This window comes from Dermacentor andersoni, chromosome 1 (genome assembly GCF_023375885.2).
Source record: "Dermacentor andersoni chromosome 1, qqDerAnde1_hic_scaffold, whole genome shotgun sequence".
Taxonomy (NCBI): Eukaryota; Metazoa; Arthropoda; class Arachnida; order Ixodida; family Ixodidae; genus Dermacentor; species Dermacentor andersoni.
In genome coordinates, this window is record NC_092814.1 from 313,852,373 (window position 1) to 313,867,255 (window position 14,883).

At 45.7% G+C, this 14,883-nt stretch overlaps 1 protein-coding gene, 6 non-coding genes and 1 pseudogene across 7 annotated transcripts in view; 1 reads left to right on the plus strand and 7 right to left on the minus strand.

Moving 5' to 3' along the window:
* LOC126548087 (peroxiredoxin-6-like) overlaps positions 1-14,883 on the plus strand; it is a 150,255-nt gene that overhangs the window by 9,398 nt on the left and 125,974 nt on the right. The gene's annotated exons all lie outside the window — the stretch shown is intronic.
* Positions 785-855, minus strand: TRNAG-CCC (transfer RNA glycine (anticodon CCC)). The gene has a single exon. It is a non-coding gene; the product is annotated as a tRNA-Gly (tRNA).
* On the minus strand, positions 1,158-1,229 carry TRNAE-CUC (transfer RNA glutamic acid (anticodon CUC)). Its single transcript has one exon. It is a non-coding gene; the product is annotated as a tRNA-Glu (tRNA).
* Positions 2,268-2,338, minus strand: TRNAG-CCC (transfer RNA glycine (anticodon CCC)). Its single transcript has one exon. It is a non-coding gene; the product is annotated as a tRNA-Gly (tRNA).
* On the minus strand, positions 3,017-3,087 carry TRNAG-CCC (transfer RNA glycine (anticodon CCC)). The gene has a single exon. It is a non-coding gene; the product is annotated as a tRNA-Gly (tRNA).
* On the minus strand, positions 4,140-4,210 carry TRNAG-CCC (transfer RNA glycine (anticodon CCC)). The gene has a single exon. It is a non-coding gene; the product is annotated as a tRNA-Gly (tRNA).
* TRNAG-CCC (transfer RNA glycine (anticodon CCC)) lies at positions 4,515-4,585 on the minus strand. Its single transcript has one exon. It is a non-coding gene; the product is annotated as a tRNA-Gly (tRNA).
* Positions 8,409-13,691, minus strand: LOC140215500 (uncharacterized; annotated as a pseudogene).

Here is a 14,883-nt window from a genome sequence, read left to right on the forward strand (position 1 = left end):
CAAAGGAATGGAATCGCGAATAAGAAAGGAAACGTTGCGCCGCCCGGGAATCGAACCGGGGACGTAAGAATGGGAATCTTGCATGATACCACCACACCAGCGGCGCATCTTTCCTTTTCTTTCTTACATAGAAAACAAAACTCAAAGTATATTACAAAGTGGACACAATTACACACTTAAAGCTCAGGCAAACCACAAACATGCATCCAACGAGTGCATCCAATCTGGCGGAGGTTACTGCGCAGCGTACACACTTCTTGCATAAGCGGCACTTTCGCGAAAGAAGGATTTTGTAGATCTCGGGCTTTCGGCAGCGGCGCATCTATGCATCGCTCATGATAAGGATAGCGTAGATAGTAAAGGAAAATAAAACGCAAAGGAATGGAATCGCGAATAAGAAAGGAAACGTTGCGCCGCCCGGGAATCGAACCGGGGACGTAAGAATGGGAATCGTGCATGATACCACTACACCAGCAGCGCATAGTTTCCCTATCCTTATTGCATAGAAAACAAAACTCAAAGTATATTACAAAGTGGACACAATTACACACTTAAAACTCAGGCAAACCACAAACATGCATCCAACGAGTGCATCCAATCTGGCGGAGGTTCCTGCGCAGCGTACACACTTCTTGCGTAAGCAGCACTTTCGCGAAAGAAGGATTTTGTAGATCGCGGGCTTTCGGCAGCGGCGCATCCGTGCATCGCTCATTATAAGGATAGCATAGACAGTAAAGGAAAACAAAAAGCAAAGGAATGGAATCGCGAATAAAAAAGGAAACATTGCGCAGCCCGGGAATCGAACCCGGGACGCAAGAATGGGAATCTTGCATGATACCACTACACCAGCGGCGCATACTTTCCTTTTCTTTATTACATGGAAAACGAAACTTAAGGTATATTACAAAGTGGACACAATTACACACTTAAAACTCAGGCAAACCACAAACATGCATCCAACGAGTGCATCCAATCTGGCGGAGGTTACTGCGCAGCGTACACACTTCTTGCATAAAGAGCACTTTCGCGAAAGAAGGATTTTGCAGATCGCGGGCTTTCGGCAGCGGCGCATCCGTGCATCGCTCAGATAAGGATAGCGTAGATAGTAAAGGAGAATAAAACGCAAAAGAATGGAATCGCGAATAAAAAAGAAAACATTGCGCCCCCGGGAATCGAACCTGGGACGCAAGAATGAGAATCTTGCATGATACCACTACACCAGCGGCGCATAGTTTCCTTATCCTTATTACATGGAAAACAAAACTGAAGGTATATTACAAAGTGGACACAATTACACACTTAAAGCTCAGGCAAACCACAAACATGCATCCAATCTGGCGGAGGTTACTGCGCAGCGTACACATTTCTTGCATACGCAGCAATTTCGCGAAAGAAGGATTTTGTAGATCGCGGGCTTTCGGCAGCGGCGCATCTATGCATCGCTCACGATAAGGATAGCGTAGATAGTAAAGGAGAATAAAACGCAAAGGAATGGAATCGCGAATAAGAAAGGAAACGTTGCGCCGCCCGGGAATCGAACCGGGGACGTAAGAATGGGAATCTTGCATGATACCACCACACCAGCGGCGCATCTTTCCTTTTCTTTCTTACATAGAAAACAAAACTCAAAGTATATTACAAAGTGGACACAATTACACACTTAAAGCTCAGGCAAACCACAAACATGCATCCAACGAGTGCATCCAATCTGGCGGAGGTTACTGCGCAGCGTACACACTTCTTGCATAAGCGGCACTTTCGCGAAAGAAGGATTTTGTAGATCTCGGGCTTTCGGCAGCGGCGCATCTATGCATCGCTCATGATAAGGATAGCGTAGATAGTAAAGGAAAATAAAACGCAAAGGAATGGAATCGCGAATAAGAAAGGAAACGTTGCGCCGCCCGGGAATCGAACCGGGGACGTAAGAATGGGAATCGTGCATGATACCACTACACCAGCAGCGCATAGTTTCCTTATCCTTATTGCATAGAAAACAAAACACAAAGTATATTACAAAGTGCACACAATTACACACTTAAAGCTCAGGCAAACCACAAACATGCATCCATCAAGTGCATCCAATCTGGCGGAGGTTCCTGCGCAGCGCACACACTTCTTGCATACGCAGCAATTTCGCGAAAGAAGGATTTTGTAGATCGCGGGCTTTCGGCAGCGGCGCATCCGTGCATCGCTCAGATAAGGATAGCGTAGATAGTAAAGGAGAATAAAAAGCAAAAGAATGAAATCGCGAATAAAAAAGGAAACATTGCGCCGCCCGGGAATCGAACCCGGGACGCAAGAATGGGAAGCTTGCATGATACCACTACACTAGCGGCGCATATTTTCCTCCTCTTTATTACATGGAAAACAAAACTCAAAGTATATTACAAAGTGTACACAATTACACACTTAAAGCTCAGGCAAACCACAAACATGCATCCATCAAGTGCATACAATCTGGCGGAGGTTCCTGCGCAGCGTACACACTTCTTGCATACGCAGCAATTTCGCGAGACAAGGATATTGTAGATCGCGGGCCTTCGGCAGTGGCGCCTCTATGCATCGCTCACGATAAGGATAGCGTAGATAGTAAAGGAGAATAAAACGCAAAGGAATGGAATCGCGAATAAGAAAGGAAACGTTGCGCCGCCCGGGAATCGAACCGGGGACGTAAGAATGGGAATCTTGCATGATACCACCACACCAGCGGCGCATCTTTCCTTTTCTTTCTTACATAGAAAACAAAACTCAAAAGTATATTACAAAGTGGACACAATTACACACTTAAAGCTCAGGCAAACCACAAACATGCATCCAACGAGTGCATCCAATCTGGCGGAGGTTACTGCGCAGCGTACACACTTCTTGCATACGCAGCAATTTCGCGAAAGAAGGATTTTGTAGATCGCGGGCTTTCGGCAGCGGCGCATCCGTGCATCGCTCAGATAAGGATAGCGTAGATAGTAAAGGAGAATAAAAAGCAAAAGAATGAAATCGCGAATAAAAAAGGAAACATTGCGCCGCCCGGGAATCGAACCCGGGACGCAAGAATGGGAAGCTTGCATGATACCACTACACTAGCGGCGCATATTTTCCTTCTCTTTATTACATGGAAAACAAAACTCAAAGTATATTACAAAGTGTACACAATTACACACTTAAAGCTCAGGCAAACCACAAACATGCATCCATCAAGTGCATACAATCTGGCGGAGGTTCCTGCGCAGCGTACACACTTCTTGCATACGCAGCAATTTCGCGAGACAAGGATATTGTAGATCGCGGGCCTTCGGCAGTGGCGCCTCTATGCATCGCTCACGATAAGGATAGCGTAGATAGTAAAGGAGAATAAAACGCAAAGGAATGGAATCGCGAATAAGAAAGGAAACGTTGCGCCGCCCGGGAATCGAACCGGGGACGTAAGAATGGGAATCTTGCATGATACCACCACACCAGCGGCGCATCTTTCCTTTTCTTTCTTACATAGAAAACAAAACTCAAAGTATATTACAAAGTGGACACAATTACACACTTAAAGCTCAGGCAAACCACAAACATGCATCCAACGAGTGCATCCAATCTGGCGGAGGTTACTGCGCAGCGTACACACTTCTTGCATAAGCGGCACTTTCGCGAAAGAAGGATTTTGTAGATCTCGGGCTTTCGGCAGCGGCGCATCTATGCATCGCTCATGATAAGGATAGCGTAGATAGTAAAGGAAAATAAAACGCAAAGGAATGGAATCGCGAATAAGAAAGGAAACGTTGCGCCGCCCGGGAATCGAACCGGGGACGTAAGAATGGGAATCGTGCATGATACCACTACACCAGCAGCGCATAGTTTCCTTATCCTTATTGCATAGAAAACAAAACTCAAAGTATATTACAAAGTGCACACAATTACACACTTAAAGCTCAGGCAAACCACAAACATGCATCCATCAAGTGCATCCAATCTGGCGGAGGTTCCTGCGCAGCGCACACACTTCTTGCATACGCAGCAATTTCGCGAAAGAAGGATTTTGTAGATCGCGGGCTTTCGGCAGCGGCGCATCCGTGCATCGCTCAGATAAGGATAGCGTAGATAGTAAAGGAGAATAAAAAGCAAAAGAATGAAATCGCGAATAAAAAAGGAAACATTGCGCCGCCCGGGAATCGAACCCGGGACGCAAGAATGGGAAGCTTGCATGATACCACTACACTAGCGGCGCATATTTTCCTTCTCTTTATTACATGGAAAACGAAACTGAAGGTATATTACAAAGTGGACACAATTACACACTTAAAACTCAGGCAAACCACAAACATGCATCCAACGAGTGCATCCAATCTGGCGGAGGTTGCTGCGCAGCGTACACACTTTTTGCATAAGCAGCACTTTCGCGAATAAAGGATATTGTAGATCGCGGGCCTTCGGCAGTGGCGCCTCGATGCATCGTTCATGATAAAGATAGCGTAGATAGTAAAGGAGAATAAAAAGCAAAAGAATGAAATCGCGAATAAAAAAGGAAACATTGCGCCGCCCGGGAATCGAACCCGGGACGCAAGAATGGGAAGCTTGCATGATACCACTACACTAGCGGCGCATTTTTTTTCTTCTTTATTGCCTTTTCACACATGAAAACAAAAAGATCAAATACACCACATGTACATATGCTAAAAACACCAGCCACAGCTGGGCCAGTGTAAGGCGTTTAAAAGGGCTTCACAGAAGCCAATTGGTTTAGTACCGGTAGCCATTCCGGGGGTTCACATAGTGCTCTGAACAAGTCGCGTGTGTATATAATACTCTCAACAAAATAGTGTCTTGCTGAGTGAGCCTGTGTATAACCGTGCCTTATATCCATTATCGTCTTCCATACGCTATGCATGCAAAACAGCATTAGCATATCACTCGGCACTTCCCCTGTTTCTGCACGTGGAAGAAACCAGATTCCAAAACGGCTTATCGGCCACTCTTTTTTATGTGTTCTTTGTAGGACGTCCCACAGAAATACGGCGTCATGGCAGTCAAGAAAAATATGCTCTATTGTTTCCGGCTTATTACAGATTAAGCAGTTTACCGACCAAGGTACAAAAAGATCTTGGCTTTGTAACCACGGGTTTATAGGGAGAGTGTCGGTATGTATTTAAATAAGAACGTTTTAACAGAGGGTCTCACTGGCATTTTTTTAACACGCTTTAGCACATCGCGCTCAGGACCTAGCCTCTAGGCAGCTCGGTTAACCGGTAATGGTAAAAATACATCGAGAATATCAGAATACTAACGCTTTTTCGTGACATCACACAAGTATTCATATGAAACCTTGCCTTGAGCAGGCGTACAGACGTAACCACTTCACGCAAATAAGGACTGAGAGGTCCAGCTCCCAAAGAAACAGATGACACGACAAAGTCAGATAGATAATCTTGCAATCGTGCTTGCATCACAGTTCTCAAAAACACATGAGTTTGGTCCCGCGCAAAGAATAATCTGCTCACCAACTGCTTGAAAAGCAGGTGTGAGAGCCCTAGCCCACCATTTTTCACCTTATGAAACAAATTGCACTGGCTTGTGCGCTCCCATTGCCATCCCCAGATAAAGGTCGCGAACACACGGTGCATTTTTTTAACCGAAGTTCTTGCCATGGTAATCACTTGCAGCACCTAAAACACTTTTGCAATTAAAAACATATTACAAACCGAAGCTCTTGAAAACATTGAAAAGTTATGGCCTCCCCATTTATCGATAGCACTTTTGACGCGTTTATTTTCCTCAGACCAATATTCCTCAGTATTGCGGTAGTTATTTAGCGGGACACCGAGGTACTTTCCGGGGGAGACGGCCCAATTCATATTACAGTACACCTCGGATGTGCTCTGCCAGTTGCCATGCCAACATCCAAGGAATTTCGGCCAACTGATCGCGCTACCAGTTGCTGTGCAGAACACCTTAGCAACAACGACAACTTCCTGTACGCTTCTTGCATCAGTGTAAAACACGGCTATGTCGTCCGCGTACGCTAAGACCTTAATTTCACTGCTCAAAAATGCGTAGCCTCGAATACATGGTGTTGCAAACAAACGTAAACAAAAAGGCTCCAAGTATATCGCAAAAAGTAGAGGGGACAACGCACATCCTTTTTTCACGCTCGACCGCACAGGAATTGACATACTTAATTCTCTGTTGATCACTAATTTGGCTGTTCCATCGTGATACACCATGTAAACACCTTCGGTAATTACAGATGCAACATTTACGTGCACCAGCAATAAAAAGAGAACTTCATGTACAACTTTGTCGAACGCTTTATGTAAATCTAGCTGAATCATAGCTACCCGATCATGCACTGCGTCACAACATTCCAGAATACTTCTTGCTATGTGCATGTTTGTAAAAATTGTTCTACGTTTAATGCCACAGGTTTGATGCGGGCCAACAAGGGACTTAATAACGTTTTGGAGCCTTCTAGCTAACACTTTCATGTATATATTATAATCGGTATTGGTCGAACTAATGGGACGGTAGGACTCAACTGAAAGCAATTTTGCAGGATCCTCAGTTTTGGGGATCATTAATACGTGCACTGTCCTGAACGAGAGAGGCGCTTGCTTTTTTCATACCATTCAGCGATCACTCGGTATAAAGCCACTGCCATTTCTGCCTTAAAAAATTAGTATATGGCAGCACCCAGTCCATCCGGCCCAGGTGACTTGCCATTACCCAAGTCATCGATTGCCGCTTCAATTTCGGCTAGGGTAATTTCGGATTCCATTGATTCTCTAACCGTGTCCTCCAATCTTGGCATAAGGGCCAGAAAGTGGGCTTTGAAGTACTCGGGGTCATAAATTCTTCCTCCAAGAAGTTCGGTATAAAATTCAACAAAAGCAAGTTTTATCTCTTCCCTTTGTCGTGTAATTTTGTTGCGATATTGAATTTCATTTATTTGCAGCATGTTTCTTTTCTTCACTAATCACACGCTTAGTGGGCGTTTCGCCCAGCCACAACTTTTCACTGCGCGCCCTTATTATTGCGCCACGGTACTTCATCGATCAACTCGAGTTTTGCTTTCACCTCTCATTTCTTTTTTAAATGCTCCAGGCACTTCATGTTCGGCCCCTAACATGTACACCAGCTCACTGTGTAATTGTTTCTCTTTTTGCCTTTTCTTGTGACGCTATACACATGCTCTATCGATGGCAGCAATTTTTATATCGCATTTAAACTGCTCCCACACTGATATGAAGCTGTTGGTTTCCGTATGCAGGGCATTTGAAAGATATTCCTTGGCTCTCGTGACAAACACTTCATCTTGCAGCAGTTTTTCATTAAACTTCCACAGGAACCAATTAAACTTGACTCTTTCGTTTTTCGCCAATGGTAATCGTGACCAAACTATGATCGCTAAAACTGAGATGTGTTTCATGAGAGGAGCACAATGGTACAAACTTCGCCGGTAGGTATATTCTATCAAGCCTCGCTTGGGAATCACTTTGAAAGTGCGTATACCGTGCTTGGCCCTCTCGCGTCATTTCATAACCAATGTCCTCAAGCTCTCTCTCAATTACTATCGCGTTCAACAGCTCAGCGCTGCTATCGCGTACTTTGAGGCTCGTCGTTTTATCTTCAGCTGTACAGACGCAATTGAAGTCCCCAAGAAACACATGTCATTCTGTTTTCAAAAACCCTTCAGCATACTTAAAAAAAATTTCACGTTCATGCATTTTGTTCGGTGCGTAGACGCACACAGCCCGCCACAGTAGTCCAACAAAAATGAAATCACATGCGAGAAGTCTCCCACTTTTGCAGGTGGACACTTTTTCAACAACCGATATGCTATTGAGAATAAAAATGACGCAGCCTCCTGACCGTCCAACAGCATGGCACACACATACACTGTATCTAGAGCGAAAAATTTGAACCATTTGTTATGTTTGCTCCTCACTCTCGATTTTTGTTTCTTGTACAGCCAGAAGGTCAACGTCATTCTCTAAAAGCATATGACTAATTTGGCATTGCCGCCTGCGCGAACATATTCCTCGCACATTCAATGTCGCAACGCGTAGGCTAGATTTAAAGTTAGCCACCATCTCATGGGGTTGCTTGGCCAAGCGTCCTACTCACATCGCAACCGTGGGGTTCTTGTGGTCATCGTTGAAGGCCGCTGGAACGAGTCCTCCGCTAGGGCGGAGGCGTTTTAGGGGCCACCCTACTGCCAGGCGACACGTTCGGCGTCGGTTTAAGCAAAGACCGCCACGTAGTCGATGCCTTCGTTGGAGGTTCGCCGGTGCCTGACGCAGTAGCTATTCCTGTATTGCCAGTGTCTTCGTGAACACGCTTTGCTGCGATGCTTCCGGCCATGAGCATCTCGACGTCCGTTGCTTCCTGGCCGACTTCTTGCGGCAGTGACGATGACGCGCTTGCTGCCTTCACGCCTGCGTTACATGTTGCAGTCTCTGGCTTCGTTTCCGGGGCTGCAGCCAAGGGCTCACCCCCATGTTCACTTCCTGGAAAGCTCCTGAGGAGGGTTCAAGGGGCTTTGCAGGAGTCTTCGCCACGTCGTTGTACTCCCTGCTAGCTTCTTCGGCATCTGCAGCGTCCATCAGGTGTTCGGATACTACGTCCCTTTGGAGTGGGCCTGTAACGCTGGCATAAGAGCGCACACATTGGGAATCATCGTGGCCGAAGCGACGACAGACCCCACAACGTGGAACGCGGCACTCTCGCCAGATGAGTCCGATGCCACGGCATCGGAGGCAGAAGGGCGCTCTGCCAGGAACGAAGACGAGCGCCATATCCTAGGCAACACGCAGTTGGTGTGGTAGGTCGTCCACAGTGAGGCCCACATTTAATTTCAGCGTCACCGAGCGGGTGGTTGATCCTTTGTCGATGCAGCCCTTGACCTTCCACTTGTCTCTGCTGATTTCCGTCACTTTTCCAAACGCCGCCAAAGCCACTCGCACCCGGTACGCCATGAAGCAGCCAGTATAGCTTCAGTCGGACACCTTGGTCGCGCGGGTCGATGACCATGCAGCGGTGGTCTTTAACGTTGAACGCTTCAGCTCCTAATATCTTCCTCTGGCCTTCCTAGTCCTTAAACGTCACTTCCCACACGTGATTCATTTGGTATGCCCCGAGGGCAACTACTTCCCGCAGCAACGAAAGACGTGCAAGGCTATCTCGGACATGCTCCCCTCGATACGGCCTAGCTTTCACATCGGCATGCAAAAAACGGTGTTTAAAACAGAAGCACCCGTGGGCAGATGAGGCAGAACAACCTGGTAATCTTCAGCCGGCTTTTCAGTACACCTGATACCACGGCCCACACGGGCCGCTGAAACCGCCCCTACAAAGGTGCACGTGATAGCACGTCCGTACGCTGTGAAGGCCGGAAGTGGAATGCATCACTACACCAGCGGCGCATGTTTTCTTTCCCGTTATTACATGGAAAACAAAACTGAAGGTATACTACAAAGTGGACGCAATTACACATTTAAAACTCAGGCAAACAAACACATGCATCCAACAAGTGCATCCAGTCTGGCGGAGGTTCCTGCACAGCGTACAGACTTGTTGCATAACCAACACTTTCGCGAAAGAAGGATTTTGTAGATCGCGGGCTTTCGGCAGCGGCGGCTTTCGGCAGCGGCGCATCAGTGCATCGATCATGACAAGGACAGCGTCGATAGTAAAGGAGAATGAAAAGCAAAAGAATGGAATCGTGAATAAAAAGGAAGCATTGCGCCGCCCGGGAATCGAACCCGGGACGCAAGAATGGTAATGTTGCATGATACCACTACACCAGCGGCTGTCTTTTTCTTTATTGCCAACTTGGCACAATACAGTGGAAAAACAACATCATAATATCACATTAAAAATGCTAGCTTGTCTCTGGCTAGCATAAGTGGGTTAAAAACCGCTTTACGGTCAGCAGTTCGTCCAGATAAACACACAAATCTGGCTTTTTCTCCTTCTGTTTGTACACATCTCGTAAATATGCAATGCTTTCGTTGAAATTGCCCCGAGCTGACCTCGCGTTGACGTCCGCATTACGCACTGACATTCTGGTTTTCCAAACACTGTGCATTACTAGAATCATTAGCATATCGTACGGCACACCTTCGCTTTCGACCGGAAGAAATCGAATGCCGTAGGGTGTAAGCGGCAGTTCCTTTTTCAGGGTTCTTTGCAAGATGTCCCATAGGAATACGGCATCTGCAACGATCGAGAAACATGTGCTCGATTGTTTCAGGCCTTTTGCATATTACATAGTCTACCAACCATGGTACCAACAACCGTTTTTCCTTTAGCCATGGTATTGTAGAAAGTGTGCCACTATGGAGCATAAAAAAGAAAGTTTTGACTGACGATCGTGTAGTCGTTCTTTTAACCCTGTTTAACACATTGCTGCCTGGCCCAGGATTGTACATCCTTCGATACAAGGGCACAGGCATCATCACATCAATTAGGTCTTTGTAGAGGAGTTTTCTCTTGACCTCGCTCAGATATTCCATTGAAAATCTTACTTTTAGAAACTGGACAGCCGCAACAATTTCATGCATGTATCCGCGGACATTGCGTTGCATATGGGCGCATGATGACACAATGACATCTGGCAATGCGTTCGCCAATCTCACTTGCACAAAACTTCTTAAAAAAGGATTTCTTTGATTACGATGATATACGAACGTAGAGACAATTTGTCTCACGAACAAATGAATCAAGCCCAGTCCTCCGTATCGCACTGGAAGGAACAAATTTGTGCGGCTCACCCTTTCCCATGATGAGTTCCATACAAAAACAGCCAACACTCTATGTAGTCGTTGAATACCCATGCGCGACATGTGCAACGCTTGCAAAACATACCATACTCGAGCAATAATAAAAATGTTACACACTGTGGCACGGGAAAAAATTGATAGGTCTCGTCCTCCCCATTTTTGTGTTTTCTCTCGAGCCTTGTTTGTCTCTTCTTTCCAGTATTCTTGTGGATCCTTGTAATGTTGTAGTGGTACGCCAAGGTATTTACTTGGAGTAGTCGTCCACTGAATGTTGGCGTACGTGACAGGCAGACTATCCCATTCACCATGCCAGAAAACCTGACATTTATTCCAGTTTATTCTGCTCACTGTGTACTGACAGAAAGCTGTGGCATCTTTTATCGCATTTGTTACACTTTCTCTATCGGTACAGAATACAGCTATGTCGTCGGCGTAAGATAATATTTTGACTTCACAAGCCATAATACGAAAGCCTCTTGATTTCCTCATTTTGAATAATCTTTAAACAAAATGGCCCTAAATAAATGCTAAAAAGTAGTGACGACAGAGGGCAGCACCGTTGTTTCACTGAAGAGACGACATGGATGCTTTCGCTAACTTGTTTGTTAATTATAATTGCGGCAGAGCATCCAGTGTACGACCATTTTTACACCTTCCAGTATTATTTTTCCTACATTTACATATTCCATAATTGCAAACAATATTTCATGCGTAACAAGGTCAAAAGCTTTTTCCAGATCTATTTGGAGCATTGCCACGTGGTTGGAAAAAACATCACAACACTCTAAAATATTTCTTGCTATATGAATGTTCGTCGTTATGCTCCTACCTTTAATTCTGCACGTCTGGTGTTGTCCGACTATATCTTTAATAAAACCTTGTAATCTTCTTGCCAAAACATTCATGAATATTTTGTAATCTACGTTAGAGAGGGTAATTGGCTGGTAAGAACCTACCAATAGTTGCTTAAGTCGGTCGTCCATTTTAGGAATTAGAATGATATGTGATTGACGGAAGGAAAGGGGAAGCTCTCCTACGTCATATGCCTCTTTTATTACCGCATGCAATGCCTTAGCTATAGGAGCTTTGAATTTCTTATAAAACACTGAACCCAGTCCGTCGGGACCGGGCGACTTTCCGGGGTTCAAATCATCGATTGATTTTTCAGTTTGTTTTAATGTAATTGAGGCTTCTAGGACTGATTTTGCATTCTCATCTAGTTGCGGCATAAGTGGAAGAAAAGCGTTTCCAAATCCCTCGTTTACTTCTTTCCTTTCACCAAACAATTTCCGAAAGTGCTCTACGGAAGCATCTTTTATATCACTTTTCTTATCTGTGACTACACCTCGGTACTTTATTTCTTTGATTTATTTTTGGTCGCGTATCTTTTTTTCGTCACTAAGGGCACGTTTGGTGGGCGTTTCACCCATCCACAAATGCTCTGCACAAGGCCCGTATCACTGCTCCTCTATAATTTTCGACATCGATAAGCTCAAGTTGTCGCTTGACGTCCCGAATTTCTTTACTGCGAAGGCCGGGGGTAACACTTTCTTGGCTGATCAAGAAGTCTAACTGGGTTTGCAGTTCTTTTTCGTGTTTTATTTTACTGTGCTTAAGTGCAGAAGCCCGGTCTATCGCCTTAATCTTTATTTTTTCTTTGAAAAGCTCCCATCTGCCAATTATGTTCTGGTGATCTTCAAGTAAATCATATAAGTTTTCCATTGCGTAATCTATGAAAGGTTTGTCATCCAATATATTGTCATTAAGTTTCCAGAGCTGCCAATTAAATGTACTTTTTCTTTTTTCTGCTCCAAGCGAGAAAGACACTAAGCTGTGGTCACTGAAAGAAACATGATTGACTGTGTAATTACTGCTCAAAGGTACAAGAGCTTTCGATATATGAGCTCTATATGAGTGAACTGGGGGAAGTTACTTGAAAACAAAGACCCCCCGTCATCTAATTTCTGTACATTCACTATCGCGCTTAAAAAAATTGCACTTTTATCTCGAATAGGTCGTTTGTTCGCTCTATCTTCTGGTTCACAAACACAGTTGAAATCCCCCAGTAATATGACCAGCTTATCGCATAGCAGGTGTTTTTCCATTTCCTCAAAGAACACTCGCCGGTCATGTTCCTTGTTTGGCGCGTACACGTTAATCACTCTCCAATTTTTCATTGCGAAGGTGAAATCACAAACAATATAACGACCACATTGACTGACACTCAAAGATTCCTCAACAATCCCAATAGAATTTCGAAGAAATAGAGCACAACCTGCTGACAAACCTACTGCATGACTTATGGCAACATTGTACCGATTTCTAAAACGTGATACCATGCGATCACTTTGTTCCTACGTTTCTACCTTTGCCTCTTGAAATGCTACGATATCGAGTTTATTTTCTAACAGCGGGCGGCTAAGCTGGTACTGACGTCTCCTAGACGCCAGACCTCTGACATTTATTGTCGCTATACGTAGTGCTGTGCCCGATTTTAACGACATTTTTTTTATATTCTGCAAAATGATCGCATTAGAGTACCGCTTTACAATTTGAAAAATTAGTTAGCCAAGTAGAAGACTTACAGCGAAGTTGAACCTTGTAGACACATCACGTATACAGCACAATGTGCGCTATAGGCATCTTCTAACCGGAAGGCTTCACGACACTTGCAAATGAGTTCGCTCAGAGTCCCCACGTCCTCTCGAAGACCCAAAGGTTGCGCTGCGCGAAGAGTCGGCGTCAAGACAGGGGTTTTTCCGCCGGCCGCCGCTCAGCGGAAAAATTCGGCCTCTGCTTCAAAAAAGACCATCTTATGTCGAGTCCCTTAGACGGTGGTTCTGTCTCTTCACCTCCTTTCTCTGCTTTCTCGACGCTCTCCTCCAATGGCCGCTTGGTGGGCTGTCCACTGACGCTTTCGACGACGTCCATGCAGGTCTCTTGGGTTTCTTCCACTTTTGTATCCTCGCTGGTAGGTTGACAGGCGTCCTTCGATGTGGTGGCTTTTTACACGGCCTGGTCTTTGGTATCCCGTTCGCGCTCTGTTGGTTGACGCCTTTCCTCCAAAAAGGGTTTGTTGGCTGCCAGCGTTACCATTTTGGACTATGGTGTACTTTGACGGCTTCCAAGCTTCTTCAGCGCCGTTTTCATCCATGAACAGTTCGGATGAATCCTCGCCACTCATCCATGAACAGTTCGGATGAATCCTCGCCACTCGAAGGCCCAGCGACGCTGGCGTACGTCTTAGGGCATTGACCTTCTTCATGTCCGAATCTACGGCAGGCACTGCATTTTGGAACCCCGCAGTCGCGGCGAATGTGCCCTGTTGCATGACAGCGCAGGCACATCGGCGCACGGCCTGATACAACCACCAAAGCTTGTTCACCTGCGACGTTCAGCTGGTGTGGTAGGTCTTCCAGCTTAACGCCTGCCTTGAGACGCATGGACCCCAACCTGGTCGTGAACCCCTTGTCAGTGATCCCGTGTGCTCGCCACCGCTCTCTGCTAATTTCTGTCACTTTTCCATAAGGAAGGAAGGCCACCTGCACGTCATCGTTTGGAACGTTGTGCAACAGCCAGTCCACTTTCATCCTTACATCTTGGTTTCCAGGATCAATGACGACGCAGCGCCGGCCCTTGACTTTCAATTCACTCGCGGCGAGTAACTTCTTCACGGCTCCGGCATTACTGAAAGTTACGACCCACACGTGGCTCATCCGATACGCCCCTAAGGCGATCACTTCAGGAAGCAGCGACAAACCAGACAACGCGTCGCGAAAATCTTCGACTCGGTAAGGCCGCGCTTGAACATCTCCGTGAAGAAAAACTGTATAAACAACAAAACGACCTGTTGGCAAATTAGGCAAAATCGACTCATAGCCTTCTTCAGATGAAAAGTTCCTGTTGCCGCGGCTGGCAATAGCCGCTGTACCCAACGGAGCTCATCATCGCACAACCTTTCGCTTCGGCGGCCGGAAGTGGAATGACACTAGCGGCGCATGTTTTCTTTTCGTTTATTACATGGAAAACAAAACTGAAGGTATACTACAAATTGGACACAATTACACACTTAAAACTCAGGCAAACACACACATGCATCCAACAAGTGCATTCAGTCTGGCGG